General features: G+C 44.7%; 2 long non-coding RNA genes across 2 annotated transcripts; both read right to left on the reverse strand.

Annotated features, from left to right (window-relative positions):
* Positions 1-9,127: 9,127 nt before the first annotated feature.
* Positions 9,128-9,931, reverse strand: LOC146821489 (uncharacterized). Its single transcript, XR_014962726.1, has 3 exons — positions 9,875-9,931; positions 9,695-9,760; positions 9,128-9,322 (listed from the first exon to the last, which is right to left on the reverse strand). It is a non-coding gene; the product is annotated as an uncharacterized LOC146821489 (long non-coding RNA).
* A 4,463-nt stretch (positions 9,932-14,394) lies between these two features.
* Positions 14,395-15,198, reverse strand: LOC146821490 (uncharacterized). Its single transcript, XR_014962727.1, has 3 exons — positions 15,142-15,198; positions 14,962-15,027; positions 14,395-14,589 (listed from the first exon to the last, which is right to left on the reverse strand). It is a non-coding gene; the product is annotated as an uncharacterized LOC146821490 (long non-coding RNA).
* Between the last annotated feature and the right edge of the window lie 330 nt (positions 15,199-15,528).

Below are 15,528 nucleotides of genomic sequence, written 5' to 3' on the forward strand. Positions count from 1 at the left end.
CCTTGTTTTTGCTGGCATTGGACTCCGCGCTTTTTGCCACAGCTAACCAGTGCTAAAGTGCTTGTGCTCTCTCCCCTAAACATGTTAATCGTGGTTAATCCTCAATTGACATATTTAGTTCACTTATAAGTCCCTAGTAAAGTGCAGTACATGTGCCCAGGGTCTGTAAACTAAATGGGCCTGCAGCACTGATTGTACCACCCACATAAGTAGCCCCTTAACTTTGTCACTGGCCAACCACTGCAGAGCCTGTGTGTGCAGTTCCACACTGCTATGTCGATGTAGCAAGTAAACTCTCTTGCCAGGCGTAGACTTTCCCTTTTTATACATAAAAGGCACCCCTAAGGTAGGCCTTATATAACCCACAGGGCAGGGTGCAGTGTATTAAAAAAGTTGGATATGTACTTTTAAACTTTACATGTCTTGGTAGTGAAAACAACCACAATTTCGTGTTTTACTACTTGCAGGCATATCTCTCCCAAAGGATAACATTGGGGTTACCTTATTACATCTTTTAGACTTTTCAAGAAAGTTGGCATTTACTTACCTTAGCAATTTGATGCCTTCTACTTGTCTCTGGAATACATGTCTGGGTGGGTGACAGCTGGCTTCCTGCATTCCCTCTAGACAGTCACCCACAAATGATGGATAGGTGTGCATGAGTGGTCATCTGCATGCAGATGGGCCACTCTGAGCAGGATGGATGGGAGTCTCCCTAACTTCAAAGGCACCACTGGGTATAAGTACTGGACCTCTGGCATTACCAAGTTAGTACACTTCAGGATCTGCATTACTGAAAAACAGTTTGAATTGGTAAACTCCCAGGAGGCCACTAAGGTCTTCCGCAGCCAAATCAGTGATTCTGCCTAAATTCAAATGCGCGTCCTGGGTGGGCCGCTGTTTTGTGCTGGGTGCCTCCACCACCTGGAAAAAGCTTCCACTCTACATTCAACTCCTCCATGAATCTTCTCACTTTTAGTAAATCTCTCAGGACCTGGTTATTCAACTCCTTTTAAGTCTTTTTCATCTTGTCACTCTGCTGCCAGCACCAAGACACCCCTGGGTATTCGAGCACCCCTTATAAGTCCATTTAACATAACATTTTAAATAACCTGTGACCACTCTGCCAGGAAGAAGAGGATCTGATGTGCTGCTCAAGGACTATCACTCTGCTGGAACTATTGTTTGATTATCTCTTTACTTGCTGTGTTGGCCTGCTGCCTGCTGCTCTCTCTCTCTGCCTGGGTTAGAAGGACTGGACCTGCATCACTTGAACCCAGAGTGGCTAAAAGGGCTTGCCTCCTATTGCCTAAGTCTCAAGGATACAAAAGACTTAGAACCCTACTATTCCAACTCTTGGGCTCATCTGCTTGTGAGTCTGTCCTGTCACGTGGTACCACCCCTCCCTTGATCCAGTGGTGGCTGCTGCTGTGCTGGTCCTGAGAGCCTGGAACCCTTGCCTGTGACTGGACTTCTCCTACCACCCCTGAAAACTTAGGACTTAAAAACCTTTTCAACTTCATGACCTCTGGAGGAGCGGAACAAGCCTGCCAAGCCAACCAGACCGAGGTGTATTAGCACTGGGCTGAAGATTCAGATTTCTCTTGCAGCAACAAATACCATACAACCACTCACCATTGCTAGACCTCTGATGCATGACTGCACCTTCCAGAGTAAGAGGACCAACAGTCAACCCGAGATGATGCAGAGGAGAGGGGGAAATGTGATGGAAAAGAAAAGTAGATAGATCCTCTTACAACTTGAGATTCTCTCACCTTGCGGAAGTTTTACTCTTTAAAACAGTTATATACAAATAGCTATGGACTAATTTGTGCATATTCCCCTTTTAGTTACATTATTGTGACAAACATATATGTGACCCAGTGGCCAAAGCGGCTGCTCTGGAACACTGGGTTAACTGTTCAATCGGGGGCAGCAGGTCAGCTCAGCATCATGTGACTCTGGGCAATAGCTCACTTAATCTCCCTGATGGCCCCCCAGTGCTTGGATACTCTTGGAGGTGATAAGGTTGCACTTTACAAATGTGGAATTATCTGCATAAGCTCTGTCTTGGAACATTCTCAATTTTTCCTCTAACAAATTATTGCCAATAGCAACTCTTATTATACTGGGAAATAATGTCTCTTGTCAAATCAGTTCAAACAAGTTTCAGGGTTCTCCCAGGGTCCAATCTTTAACTTGGCTACTGATTTCAAAATAAATGACTCCTAAAAAGAGTTTGAGCACAACAACTCTGAAATCAAAGTCCGAACAACACTCAGCAAAAGCCTTCTACTCACAGGTTTGTTAAAGATAAAATTATCTACGCATGCATGCTAACACTCTTCTCATTAGGTTGCCAGTATGCCAATGCATGTATTTACACCATGGCATGGCATATAACTTATTAAATCATCAACCATTCAAAAACAGAATTCATTCTCAGTAAGGCCGAGGCTTGAGCATGTGATTTTGGTTGAAATCTATACCCTTACTTTGGTCATCCAGGCCTCTGGGAAATGAGGGTGGTGCAATTTTACAAGTGCTCCTTTAGGGATCTTCTGGGTGGCCATGACATTACCCCCCTAAAAACGCTGTCTCTGTTGTTGCCCTGTTTTTTTGGGATTGTTCAGTGGAATTTTCATAGCAAAAGCATGGCATAGAAGAGGTGCAACACTGTTTCCCAGGATCTTTGCCCCAATCAGCTAGGTAAAAATGTTTTCCATGCATCAACTTGAAATCAAGAATCTGTTTAACCACATATTCCAGCTCTCCCTCCAGATCTATGGGAGCAGGAGGCCTTGTTGATCATGTCTCTGTATGTCATGATTTGAGTAAAGAAGCATGGAACATTGGGTGAACTCACACATTGGAAGGTAATGTTAAATTTATTGCCATTGAGTTAATTTTATCAATGATTGGGAATGGGCCAATAAATGGTGGTCTCAATTTAGGGGTTTTGAAAATCTGCAAATGTTTGTTGACTAGCCAAACCTTATCTCCAATCTTGTGTTTTGGTTCTTGGTGTTTTTTTAATTCACATACTTCTAAAGGAGTCAGTCTTTCTGAGATCTAGTGAGATACTTTAGACAGAAACTCTTCTTTCTGGTTATTTACTATAACTTCTATCTCATCCTTGGGGAGCAAAATCAGTCATAATCTCTTCTGGAACCTGGACTCTTGGAGTTAAAGGTTAGCTCAAGACAAGGCATCTGCCTTTCTGTTTTCTGGACCAGGTCAGTAGATGAAGGTGAAACCAAAATCTGAGCAAAATAACGACCAGTGTAACTGATGAGGGGTCAAGACCTTTGCAGATTTCAAGAATACTAGATTCCTATGATCAGAGTAGATTTCTATAGGGTACCTAACTTCTATCAAGTTGTGGTGCCATTTCTCAAATGCTTGCTTATTCACTAGTATCTCCTTATCTGTGATACTATCATTTAGTTAACAAAGACTGAACATTCATGCTCTTTCAGTTTAGTTAGCAGTAATTACTTAACTATGCATGCATGCTAGTACTCAGCTGATTAGATTAAGAATAGGTTTCTTCTTTTGTCTTGTAGGTACGGGGGATAGTGACCCACCTCAACGAATAACCCAATCTTAGTCTTAACAATAGAAAAACATGTTTTGAGTGCTGGTCAAGTTTCTGTGATTCAACTTTTTTTGTGCGTCTTATGGCACGAAGTCTCCACTGAAGGGAACCAAGGACAAGACCATGTTAATATGGCTGCTTGCATAGGAGAGTTGTTGAAATAGAAAATGAACATTACGTGCCACTCCTCTAAGAGCATCCACAGCAGTCCTCGTAGAGAAAGTTTTGTAATCAGAGCATTAAGAAATGGCAATTGTAACCCTATAAAGAGCCATAAATGATGCCATCAAAATAAAATAGAGCTATTGATTCCCAGCAACCAAATAATCAACTTAAAAGTCAGATAAGAAAGGCAAAGATTTGATTGCTCATATTTATTTTCCTGTCAGTGAGGCAATACTCCCTAAAAAACAATATGTTTGCCTAATAGATCTTTTAGTAGCATCCAGTTTAATTTCTCAGTCAGATACAATGACTTTCTTTTAAATGTGAGCCACAACATCAAGTCACAAGCACCATGTTTGTAAACAGAACATACAACAGAGTGCATGTGACGCTGCTTTGTACACATTGTTGCTTCCCAATCTGGTTCATCACCCGATACGCACAGAAGAGGAACTAGAGCACCAGTGCCATCCTTCCTGTAATGCCTATGGCTGCCTCTCCCTGTGAAAACATTATGAGCCTCAGCAAGAGAAGACCCGATTTGGCCACTATCACCACTGGCCAGTCCACTACCATCATGTGACCTGCTGGGGCTGCTAGTTACCCCCATAACGAAAAAAGTACTGAGCACTTTGACTTTACTTGTTAGCTGTCAAAGGTAATAATCTGTGATCAATCTCCAGTTCTACCCGGCTGATTTCTTACATCCCTTCTTGTCTTTTTCCTGACTTCCCTGTGACTACTCACATCTCCTGACTGTCCTCTCCATGCCTATCTAGTTATCAAGAAAACATGTTGTTGCTTGGCTTATGAATTAAGACTCTGAGCTGCAGTATGTTTGATCACATATTGGCCTTTTCCTTTGTCCTTGAACAAGGTGTTGAATCAGCATATCTATTATGTAACAATGGTTAGGTTGCCCGCAGTCTCCTCCTTGTGGCGCTTGGCTTATTAATTAAGACTCTGAAGTTGCAGTATGTATGATTGGTCTTTTCTATACGGTTTCTATGGGGGCTGGTTCTGGTTTCTTTCTTTAATGTCTTGTTCTTCTCCTCTCCTGAGGCCCATTCGCCAGCACCCTCAACAGAAAGGAGAGCTCAAGTAAGTTTCTTGAATGCAGGTAAGTGTTTCTATATCTTGATGAGGTTAGTAAGTGTTATCTGGCACTTCCTATTATTAAGGTTTATGGTGTTAATAAAAAGAAATTACAAGAAATTGGTGTTCAGCCAGAAACAAACAAATGCAAAAAAAAAAAGCACTGGTTCTCTTCCAATGTTCCATGGTGTTTCTCGGTGAATATAAATGATTAAGTGCCCGATGGAAATAATGGAACAAAAGAAAACTAATTGGAGCAATGCTCATCTTTCTTAGAGCAAATGGACCACGGTTGAGGCACCACCTGTGAGGAAGATGCTAGATTTACAGTGACGCTTCACCTCAAGCATGCAGACCCCTTTTAAATTATTTCCGCTCTTGCTTGAGGTCTGTCAAGTCCCTCCAAAGCACACACCTGTTTCCCTGCATGTGCCAGAAGCCAGACACACACCTGGCTAAGATGCACCCCTCCTGGAGCGTGACTGGAAAATTTGTCCTGCCGGCAGTTCTTGTGCTTCTGGAAGCCTCTCGTCCCCTGCTCCACACCTCCTGGAAAATTCTTGGTTTCTCTGCTGCTCCCACACCATATTCTGCAGGTTTGTGCCCTTCTCTCATCAGCTGGCCTTGCTTTTGAATGTCCTCTGCCCCTCCTCCTGGCTCTAGGCATGGCGCATATCGTGTGCTGTCTGTGTTGCGCTCTTCACTGCATGACTTCTATGGGGAGCTCTTTCTGGGTCAAAGGCCTGGGGAGAGAAAAGGACATGACTGTTGGTGCTCCCAGCCCCGGGGAAGTAGCTAGGTCCTCGTTGTCCCCAATTCCTAACACATCTCCATCTTGGTATTTTCTTGATTGCAGAAAAGGAGAAACCTTGACAGAAAGTCGGATTTACCATGATTTTTCCCAAGTCTGTGTTGGACCTTGAACTGGAAAGACTGTAAAGAGAGGAACCAGTGAAGAACCTGGGGATAGTTCGCTTTGTTTTGGCTCAAACATGTTAGGGGAGCATGATTGGTGTATAGGAGAAACTGTTCACAATCCAGATGGTAGCCCACTAAATGGTCAGACACTTTTTTTCTATGACTGGATAAGTCTATTCCCTTCTAAATAACTTACGACTAATGAACAAAATGGAGACTTCAATACCATTTCTGTTATACTGAGACAGAACCGCACCTGTGCTACAATCCAAGGCATTGGTCTGCAGAATAGCTTAAAGATGACTCAAGTGTTCCTACCAGCTGGAACTGAACATGACAATGCCATCCAAATAAGCTGCAGAGTATCCTTGATGTTTTTTTAATACTTGATTCATGAGGTGCTAAAAAGTGGCAGGGGCCCCATGAAGGCCAAAGGGAAGTACTGTGAATAGGAACAACCCAAAAGGAATGGAGGAGGCAATTTTCTCTTGATCCTCCATCTTTAGGGGAACCTGCCAGTGAGATATATTGTGGTGATGTATCTGGCCTCGCCTAGATTCTCAATTAATTCATCAATTCAGGTAAAACAGTAGGCATTGAACTTGGGAATGTTATTAACAACTCGGAAGTCAAGGCACAACCATATGCTCCCATCAGGCTTCATAACTAGGGCAATTGGAGAAGACCAACTACTTTGGGACGGTCCTATGACACCCATTTTCAGCATTTGATCTACTTCTTTTCTGATAGCCGTTCATTTGGCAGCTGGAATTCTATAGGGTTTTTGCTTAATTGCCATAGCTTCCTTAGGGGCATATTATTAAAGACTGAGTTAAAATTATCGCCGGATTAGCGGCAGAAAACTGCTGCTAAAGCTGCAATAATGGGCTTGATAATATGCCCTGGAGAATTCCAATAGAAGCCCATGTCCACACCAGAACATGGACTTCTATTGGAATTTTCAAGGTCATATTACCAAGCCCATTATCGCCGCTTTAGCGGCAGTTTTCTGCCACTAAACCGGCGATAATTTTTAACGCAGTCCTTGATAATGTGCCCCATAGTCTGAATAGCATGCTCTGCCAGAGCGGTTTTTCCAGGTAGATCAAAAAATATGGCAAAATCGGTCTTTAGTTTTTTTTTCATGATCTCTTTTTTGTTCTGCAGATAGGGCCTTTTTTTACCAGAGGCTGATCTAGTATATTAGGTGTAAGGACCTCAGGGACAGTGGCATGTACTTGTTTTAGGAGGGTACCTACCCACTTCTGTAATAGGCTTATATGACAAAGCTGTTCCTTGTTAAGAGCTAGTTTCAGTTTGTAGATAACCTTGCCTATGTTCTCACTAATCTTAAAAGGGCCTTTTCATTGAGATGTCACCTATTCTGCAGACGTGGGCTACAGAACCAAAACCCAATCCCCTACCTGATAGGTTCTCCCTTACTTCCCTGTATCATATATCTGTTTCTGCCTTCTCTGTCTCTTCCCATGTTACTATGGGCCAGGTTTGAGGTTTCCCTATCCGTGTTCTTAACTGTTTAGTATAGTCATGTAGGTTCCTACCTTCTTATTTTGTATCTCTTTCCCACGACTGTTGGGTGATCACTAATAAGGTTTGAGGTTTTCACCCATACAATAACCTCAAAAAAAAGGGAACAACCTTGGCCTAGTGGCTAGGGCGGTTGACTTCAAACCTGGGGAACTGGATTTGAGTCTCAGCTAGGGGTGGGCGGAATTTGCGAAAGCGACTTTTGCGAATTATCGCGAAAATGTTAAAAATCTCCGCAAACACGCGTAAATATCGCGAAGATGCAGAAGTTTTTTTCCCGCCCATTCGCGGTACTTTCTGCATGGTCGCGGCTCGCCAACTTACCCATGCGGTTGCTTGCGGGCGCGGCCATCTTGTTTTCACTCTTCTCGCGGTGCATGATCGCGAGAAGAAAGACGTGATCGTGCGACACATGACGTTACTGCGGGCGCGAACTGTCACGAGACAGCGCAAATGGCTACCAACAATCCAATATCTCGTGGAGACCGGATCGGGAAAACTTGTCGGCGAACGCGGGGATTCAGGTAAGGCGATCGCGCGCGCGCGAGAATGTATTATTTTACAGCGCGAGCAAGAACCAAATTATCGCTAAGCTGCGGAATGCGGAAATTTTGACATTTTCGCGCTCCCTGCGGAACGCGAAAATGTCAAATTATCGCAATTTCCGCGAGCGGAACGGAAATTTAGCCCAGGCCTAGTCTCAGCAATGACGCTGAACATCCTGTGATTCTAGACACTTCTAAAGGAGGAGTAGTTGGAAATATAGTGATTATTTGAAATTGTATGATGGTACACTGGAATGACCTATACTAGTTAATAGACCTTAAGTGTACCACCTGGACTACCTCTTAGTGGTCCTTCCAGATCTGTAAGGAGGACACTAGTGTAAATAATTTTCTTAGGGTTATTGTGTTATGCATTGATGTCCTCTTTTATGTACAGAATGTTATGATTTATGTCATGTCTTTCTGTATAAATATATATGTTTTGTGTATATATATATATTTTTTTGTGTATATATATTTTTATCTTCTTGATTAGGTGCTATTATCTATGTAGAGTGTATATATATTTTGATACAATTCTTCAAAAATAATAAGTGGAGAGAGGGTAATTAAATATGCTCTACTCAAAAACGCTTTTGTATCTATTCCTTTATACCATTTGCGATTGTATAAAACTACATCCTGTGATTCTGGGCAAATCACTTAACCTCCACGTGCCTACCAAACATGAATATGTGTCCTCATGTAATGTAACTGGTGCTATGTAAAGCGCTCTGATACCCAATTTGGGTCAAGTTCGCACTATATAAAACTCTGCAAAAAATGAAATAAAAAATAGAACCTAGGCTACTCTGAACCTGTAAAGTAACAACGAAAGAGGAAGGGCAATAACACGACTGATCCCCTCGAGGGAAATTGTGTAAACCAACGAAGTCAGTGTAAATCTCAAAGAATGCACTTACCATCCGTAGAAGCACCAGTCTCCAAGGTCAGAGCCTACCCAATCAATTACAGGGAGGAAAACAGACCTGCGGAGGTAATACAGATTTTGTATGAAAAGCCCTCACTCACCAACCTGGTTGGTGACATGCTTCATCATCGGGCCCCACCGGGCATGGCCGAGTGCCATCCCAGTGTGCTACAACGCCAGGTTACTGCGGAGCGGGATTGTGTGTGGTGATAGTGAATTTAAAATTCCCAATTGAGTCAAAAAAAGTATTTTATTCGTTTTGCTAATTGGAAAATTAAAACATAATAAAAAGGAGTGATGGTCAAAAAAATAACAGACCGGATTCACTCCGTGGCGGTCAACATGTTTCTGCCTTTATGTGTAGTTTACAGGCTTTCTTCAGGACCAGAGTGGAAGTGTGGGTGCCCCGGTGGTGTGAACGCACTAAGGTTCACCCTCCCGTGGGCTGCTGTGTGAAAAATAATATAAAACACAGGGAAAAATCCGCCAAAAACTATAATGGTGGAGAGAAACGAGTTTATTCTAAAATGAAAAGGAGACATACAAACACAAGACAAAACACAATAGAATCGTAAATGTGCGTAGTCAAAACATTATCAAGCGCCATATTGTAGGCTCAAACAAAGTGCGTGGATGGGGACAGTGCCAGTAGTCCGTACCTTCGGTGCATCAACAATGTGCTAGCAGTGCACCTAGAATTAGCCCGGTACTGGTGTCAGGGAAGTAAAGGACTTCACCTGAATAGCGTGACTAGCAATGTATCACGGAATAAACGTGGAGTCCTAATGCTACGTGTGAGACTATAAACCTAGCAAGGTCCATTGGAACAATGAACGCGGCCTGTGAAGCATTCCTGGTAGGTAGAAATGCCAAGGGGAATAGAGAGGTTCTTACTGTGAGGCTAGACTGTTCGTCGCCTCAGGGATCCCGGGGGAGAGGTGCGAGCAAATATGGCACACCCTGGAGGAGAAAAAGAAGAAAGAGCGGCCACGAACGGCTGAATAGTAGAAAAACAAGCCGAACAGTACTTGTGAGCCTTACCAGAAGAAAATAAGAGCCAGAAGGTACACCTACGCCCTCGCTGCTCGGCACCCGTTAGGAACCTACACCGCCTCAAGCCACCGGGTCCGGGGAGAGAAGAGACCTGGTGCGATGCTCCTAAAAACAAGAGTGCGAGAAGGAAGCCCGTCGGTGATTGGGCAGCACCTCGCATGCTGAGGTCCAATTGGCTGAGCCCCGGCCAATAGGCCGCCAAGAGGCAAGGGGCTCGACGATAAATTACAGGGACAGAACCTCCCAAGCTGTGTGCTGATAGGTTTAAAGCACAACCAATAGAATGCCAGGAATACAGGGAGGCTCGTCCGTAATTAGAAAAAACAGGGCTTGATTAAGAAAACTTTATGCAGTGCAAAGCGGGGACGCATGAGCACGCTTGACACCACGGAAACGTGTGTAAGATTAAAACAATCGTTGCAGATAAGAGGGGGTTTGTTACAACGCACGTCCACAAGATCGAACAGAGGAGCATGCCAGTGATAAGCACGCTTGACACAACGGAAACGTGTGTCAGATTAAAACAATAGTTGCAGATAAAGGGGTTAATTTCAACGCACGTCCACCGGATCAAACAGCGGAGCATGCCAGTGATATGTCGGGAAGCAAAAAATGTTGAGGGGACACTGTGTATAATGTGCCCCAGTGTAGTAGGAGAATGTTGATAGCGTAATGGACCAGGGGTCAGAACAGGACTCGGTGAAGTCCCACAAGGTGACCCAGTTTAGTAGATGTAACGGTCAATGAAAATCACTGGAACAATGAAAGTAGCTGCCAACATAAGTGCATACTTAGAGTATGTTGACCCAGGGTATATTGTCGTTAAGACCCACAAGGTTAGTACCCAGACGGTACACCCATCTTTGTTCCTTCTCGAAAAGGACTTTTTGAGTGTTTCTAAATGCAGTGACCTCCTCAATTACTGTCCAGTGCAGGTCATTGGTGGTGTGGTTAGCAGAGAGGAAATGTTCACTGAGTTTGGTAGTGATTTTTTTGCACCTAATGTTGCTCCGATGTTCACATATGCGGAGTTTCACTTTCCTGGTGGTCATCCCTACGTAGCGCAGGCCACAGGGACAAGTGATAAGGTAGACCACATTAGGTGTGTTGCAGTTGGTGTGGCTGTTTTGGGTCCAAATCTTGCCTGGTTCAAGTTGAAGACTGGTAGTGTGAGAAGTCAGATGGCATATACTGCAATCCGAGCAAGGGAAATGGCCCGTTACCTTGGGAAGACCCCATGCTTCTGTGATGGATCTCTGAGAAGTGTTAGGTCTGGTAATGGGACGCGTCTGTACTAGGCTATTACGCAGGCTTTGAGCCCGTTTGAAGGAGAACAGGGGTTTTTCCCATCTCCGTTTGTTGCTGTTGATGATGCGCCAATGTTTCATGACAACTTTTTTCATGGCATTGGACATGGAACTGTAAGTGGTGACGCATGTCAGTGGTATAGATGTGGCGTCTTTAACAGAATCCTCCAGAAGGGCTTCTCTGGGTTGGTTTCTGGCCCGTTTGTAGCTTTTAGTGAGGAGGGGCAGAGGGTACCCTCTGGCTGTCATTTTAGAAGTCAGATCACTAGATTGTGCCTTAAAGTCTCCCAAAGCAGTACAATTCCGTCGTAAGCGGAGGAATTGCCCGTAAGGCAGATTCTCCCGCAGTGCACGAGGGTGGAAGCTTGTAAATTCTAGAAGATTATTTCTAGAAGTAGGCTTGTAATGTGTCTTGGTATGTAAAGAACCATGTTTGTTAGTGATCAAGACATCTAGGAATACGACTTCATGAGAGTCATAAGTATGGGTGAATCTCAGATTCGGATCCAAGGTGTTGATCCACTGGAAGAATGTTTCAAGGGTGTTGGTATCCCCGTGCCATATGAGGAGCACGTCGTCAATATAACGTCTCCATAGGCCTATGGAGAGAAGATGAGGATTGGTGTCAGGGAGAATGTACTTCTGTTCGAAATCGTACACGTATAGACCTGCTACACTTGGAGCAAAGGTACTCCCCATGGAAGTACCCGTGGATTGCAGATAAAGTTGTCCCTGGTACTCAAAAAAGTTCTTTTTCAGTGCCAGAGTTGCACATTGGATAATGAAGTCCTTCGAGGTCCTATACTCCCAGGGATGGGAATTGAGGGATTCACCCAGGACCCGGATGGTCTCGTCCTGGGGGATACTGGTGTACAAGCTCTCAATATCCAACGTTACCAGGATAGTGTTCTCAGAGCATTGAGTGCCATTCAGTAGTTTGAGCAGGTCCTTGGTATCTTTAAGATATGTCGATGATTGTTGGACCAGGGGTTTGAGAAAATGGTCACAGAACCGAGATAATGGTTCCAGGAGGGAGCCAATCCCCGACACAATGGGACGCCCAGGGGGAGGGAGTCTCCCCTTGTGAATTTTGGGGAGTGTATAGAAATATGGTATGGTCCCTTGGCTCTCAGTAAGGAAACGTGCTTCCGGTCTGGTGATGGTGCCTTCAGTTAGTGCTTCCTCGACTATCCTCTCGATCTGGATTTTAAGATCATTAGAGGGGTCATTGGGAAGAGGTGTATAGTTCTTGCGGTCACTAAGGAGTCTTCGGCACTCAAGGTCGTAATCCACAGTTTTCAATAGGACCACGGCTCCACCCTTGTCTGCCGGTTTGATTGTAAGGGTCGGGTCCTGTCGTAACGAATTGATGGCTCTGAATTCATCAGCTTTGAGGTTTTTGAAAACGGATGGGGGATCCAGATTCTCAATTTCAGAAAAAACAGCTCGTTCAAAAGTCACAATCTCAACTGGTATAGTGTGTGGGGGGGGTGTGAACGTTGACTTGGGTCGTAGAGGTGTGTCACCTACATCAGAGTCTGCTACCTCTGAAGAGTGTTCCTCAAAGAAGGCTTTCAGTTTCAGTTTTCTGAAGAAAGCCGAGAGTTCACAGTGGAGACGGAATTTGTCAGGGCGAGCTGATGGAACAAATCCCAGTCCCTTTTCCAGTATAGTTATTTCTTGGGTAGTAAGCCTCTTGTCAGATAGGTTGACAATTAGGCTGTCGAGGTGCTCGGGCCTGCGATTGCTTGGTCCTGCAATTGTTTGCTCCGGGTGTGGTTGCCCACCGGGTCGTCTTGTATCCAATGGACCCTTTGATTGGGCCCTCTCCGCCGACCTTTGCCCCTTTGGCCTCTCTCTAAAAAAGGAGGCGGTGTAAAGTGGTTTTGTGGATACAAGGGGGCCGTGTACGCAGGATTCCAACCCATTTGTGGATTGAATGGGTAATGGAACTGCATAGGATGTGACCCCATGAAACCTTGTTGGGGAGGGAAGTTCAGCCAAGGAGATTGATTGAGAGGGGGGCGTGTTCTACCCCTTTGTTTACCCCTTCTTGCCTGCCTGAAGCTGTTATTGCTTGAGCCGCTACTGTTTGATGACTCATCCTCAGAGCCATAGGTGTAGGTCTCAGTTTTACGCATTGCCACATAGGATGGATCAGCGTAAGGGTAGATCTTATTAAATTCAAACTTTTTAAGGTCTTTTTGGAATTGGTTCACCTTACTTTGGGTTAGATTCTCCTTGTATTCATTGATGTCTTTGTTAAGCTCATCTAACCGTTTTTTAAACCCCGTTAAGGTGGCCTTAAATTGTGTCTCAGTTTGGGTGATCTCAATCATTATAGCCTCTGATAAACGTACAGCTGTTTTTATGATCAAGACGAGCCAATCTCGGGTGCAGTGCCATGCAATCATGGCCCATTCCTTTCTGAAGGTGGCATCCTCAAGAAAGATGCGGGGCGCATTAGTCACTAATAGGCCCCTGGGGGCTGTATTGGTCCTCAAGTATTCCGTCAGGATTGTGCCGTGTAGTATGGTACATATACGGTTTTTCTTTAATTCTGAGAGTTGTTCCCATTCGCTGGCATATGTCACCGTCTGTGAGATAGTGGGATCTGCAAATAGAGAAGGACGTGCTAAAATAGCATCGACCTCAGAGTCAGAGAAGGTGAGACCGAGAGTGGCCATATTGTCAGAATCCGGGAAATTATCAAATCAAGATCAAGAAAGAAAGAGAGAGAGCCTCCTTAGTATGAGGGAGGACCAATGGGCTCTTACAGCTGTGCGCTGCCAAAATGCAAAGTAACAACGAAAGAGGAAGGGCAATAACACGACTGATCCCCTCGAGGGAAATTGTGTAAACCAACGAAGTCAGTGTAAATCTCAAAGAATGCACTTACCATCCGTAGAAGCACCAGTCTCCAAGGTCAGAGCCTACCCAATCAATTACAGGGAGGAAAACAGACCTGCGGAGGTAATACAGATTTTGTATGAAAAGCCCTCACTCACCAACCTGGTTGGTGACATGCTTCATCATCGGGCCCCACCGGGCATGGCCGAGTGCCATCCCAGTGTGCTACAACGCCAGGTTACTGCGGAGCGGGATTGTGTGTGGTGATAGTGAATTTAAAATTCCCAATTGAGTCAAAAAAAGTATTTTATTCGTTTTGCTAATTGGAAAATTAAAACATAATAAAAAGGAGTGATGGTCAAAAAAATAACAGACCGGATTCACTCCGTGGCGGTCAACATGTTTCTGCCTTTATGTGTAGTTTACAGGCTTTCTTCAGGACCAGAGTGGAAGTGTGGGTGCCCCGGTGGTGTGAACGCACTAAGGTTCACCCTCCCGTGGGCTGCTGTGTGAAAAATAATATAAAACACAGGGAAAAATCCGCCAAAAACTATAATGGTGGAGAGAAACGAGTTTATTCTAAAATGAAAAGGAGACATACAAACACAAGACAAAACACAATAGAATCGTAAATGTGCGTAGTCAAAACATTATCAAGCGCCATATTGTAGGCTCAAACAAAGTGCGTGGATGGGGACAGTGCCAGTAGTCCGTACCTTCGGTGCATCAACAATGTGCTAGCAGTGCACCTAGAATTAGCCCGGTACTGGTGTCAGGGAAGTAAAGGACTTCACCTGAATAGCGTGACTAGCAATGTATCACGGAATAAACGTGGAGTCCTAATGCTACGTGTGAGACTATAAACCTAGCAAGGTCCATTGGAACAATGAACGCGGCCTGTGAAGCATTCCTGGTAGGTAGAAATGCCAAGGGGAATAGAGAGGTTCTTACTGTGAGGCTAGACTGTTCGTCGCCTCAGGGATCCCGGGGGAGAGGTGCGAGCAAATATGGCACACCCTGGAGGAGAAAAAGAAGAAAGAGCGGCCACGAACGGCTGAATAGTAGAAAAACAAGCCGAACAGTACTTGTGAGCCTTACCAGAAGAAAATAAGAGCCAGAAGGTACACCTACGCCCTCGCTGCTCGGCACCCGTTAGGAACCTACACCGCCTCAAGCCACCGGGTCCGGGGAGAGAAGAGACCTGGTGCGATGCTCCTAAAAACAAGAGTGCGAGAAGGAAGCCCGTCGGTGATTGGGCAGCACCTCGCATGCTGAGGTCCAATTGGCTGAGCCCCGGCCAATAGGCCGCCAAGAGGCAAGGGGCTCGACGATAAATTACAGGGACAGAACCTCCCAAGCTGTGTGCTGATAGGTTTAAAGCACAACCAATAGAATGCCAGGAATACAGGGAGGCTCGTCCGTAATTAGAAAAAACAGGGCTTGATTAAGAAAACTTTATGCAGTGCAAAGCGGGGACGCATGAGCACGCTTGACACCACGGAAACGTGTGTAAGATTA

The sequence above is a fragment of the Triturus cristatus genome, chromosome 6 (genome assembly GCF_964204655.1).
Source record: "Triturus cristatus chromosome 6, aTriCri1.1, whole genome shotgun sequence".
Taxonomy (NCBI): domain Eukaryota; kingdom Metazoa; phylum Chordata; class Amphibia; order Caudata; family Salamandridae; genus Triturus; species Triturus cristatus.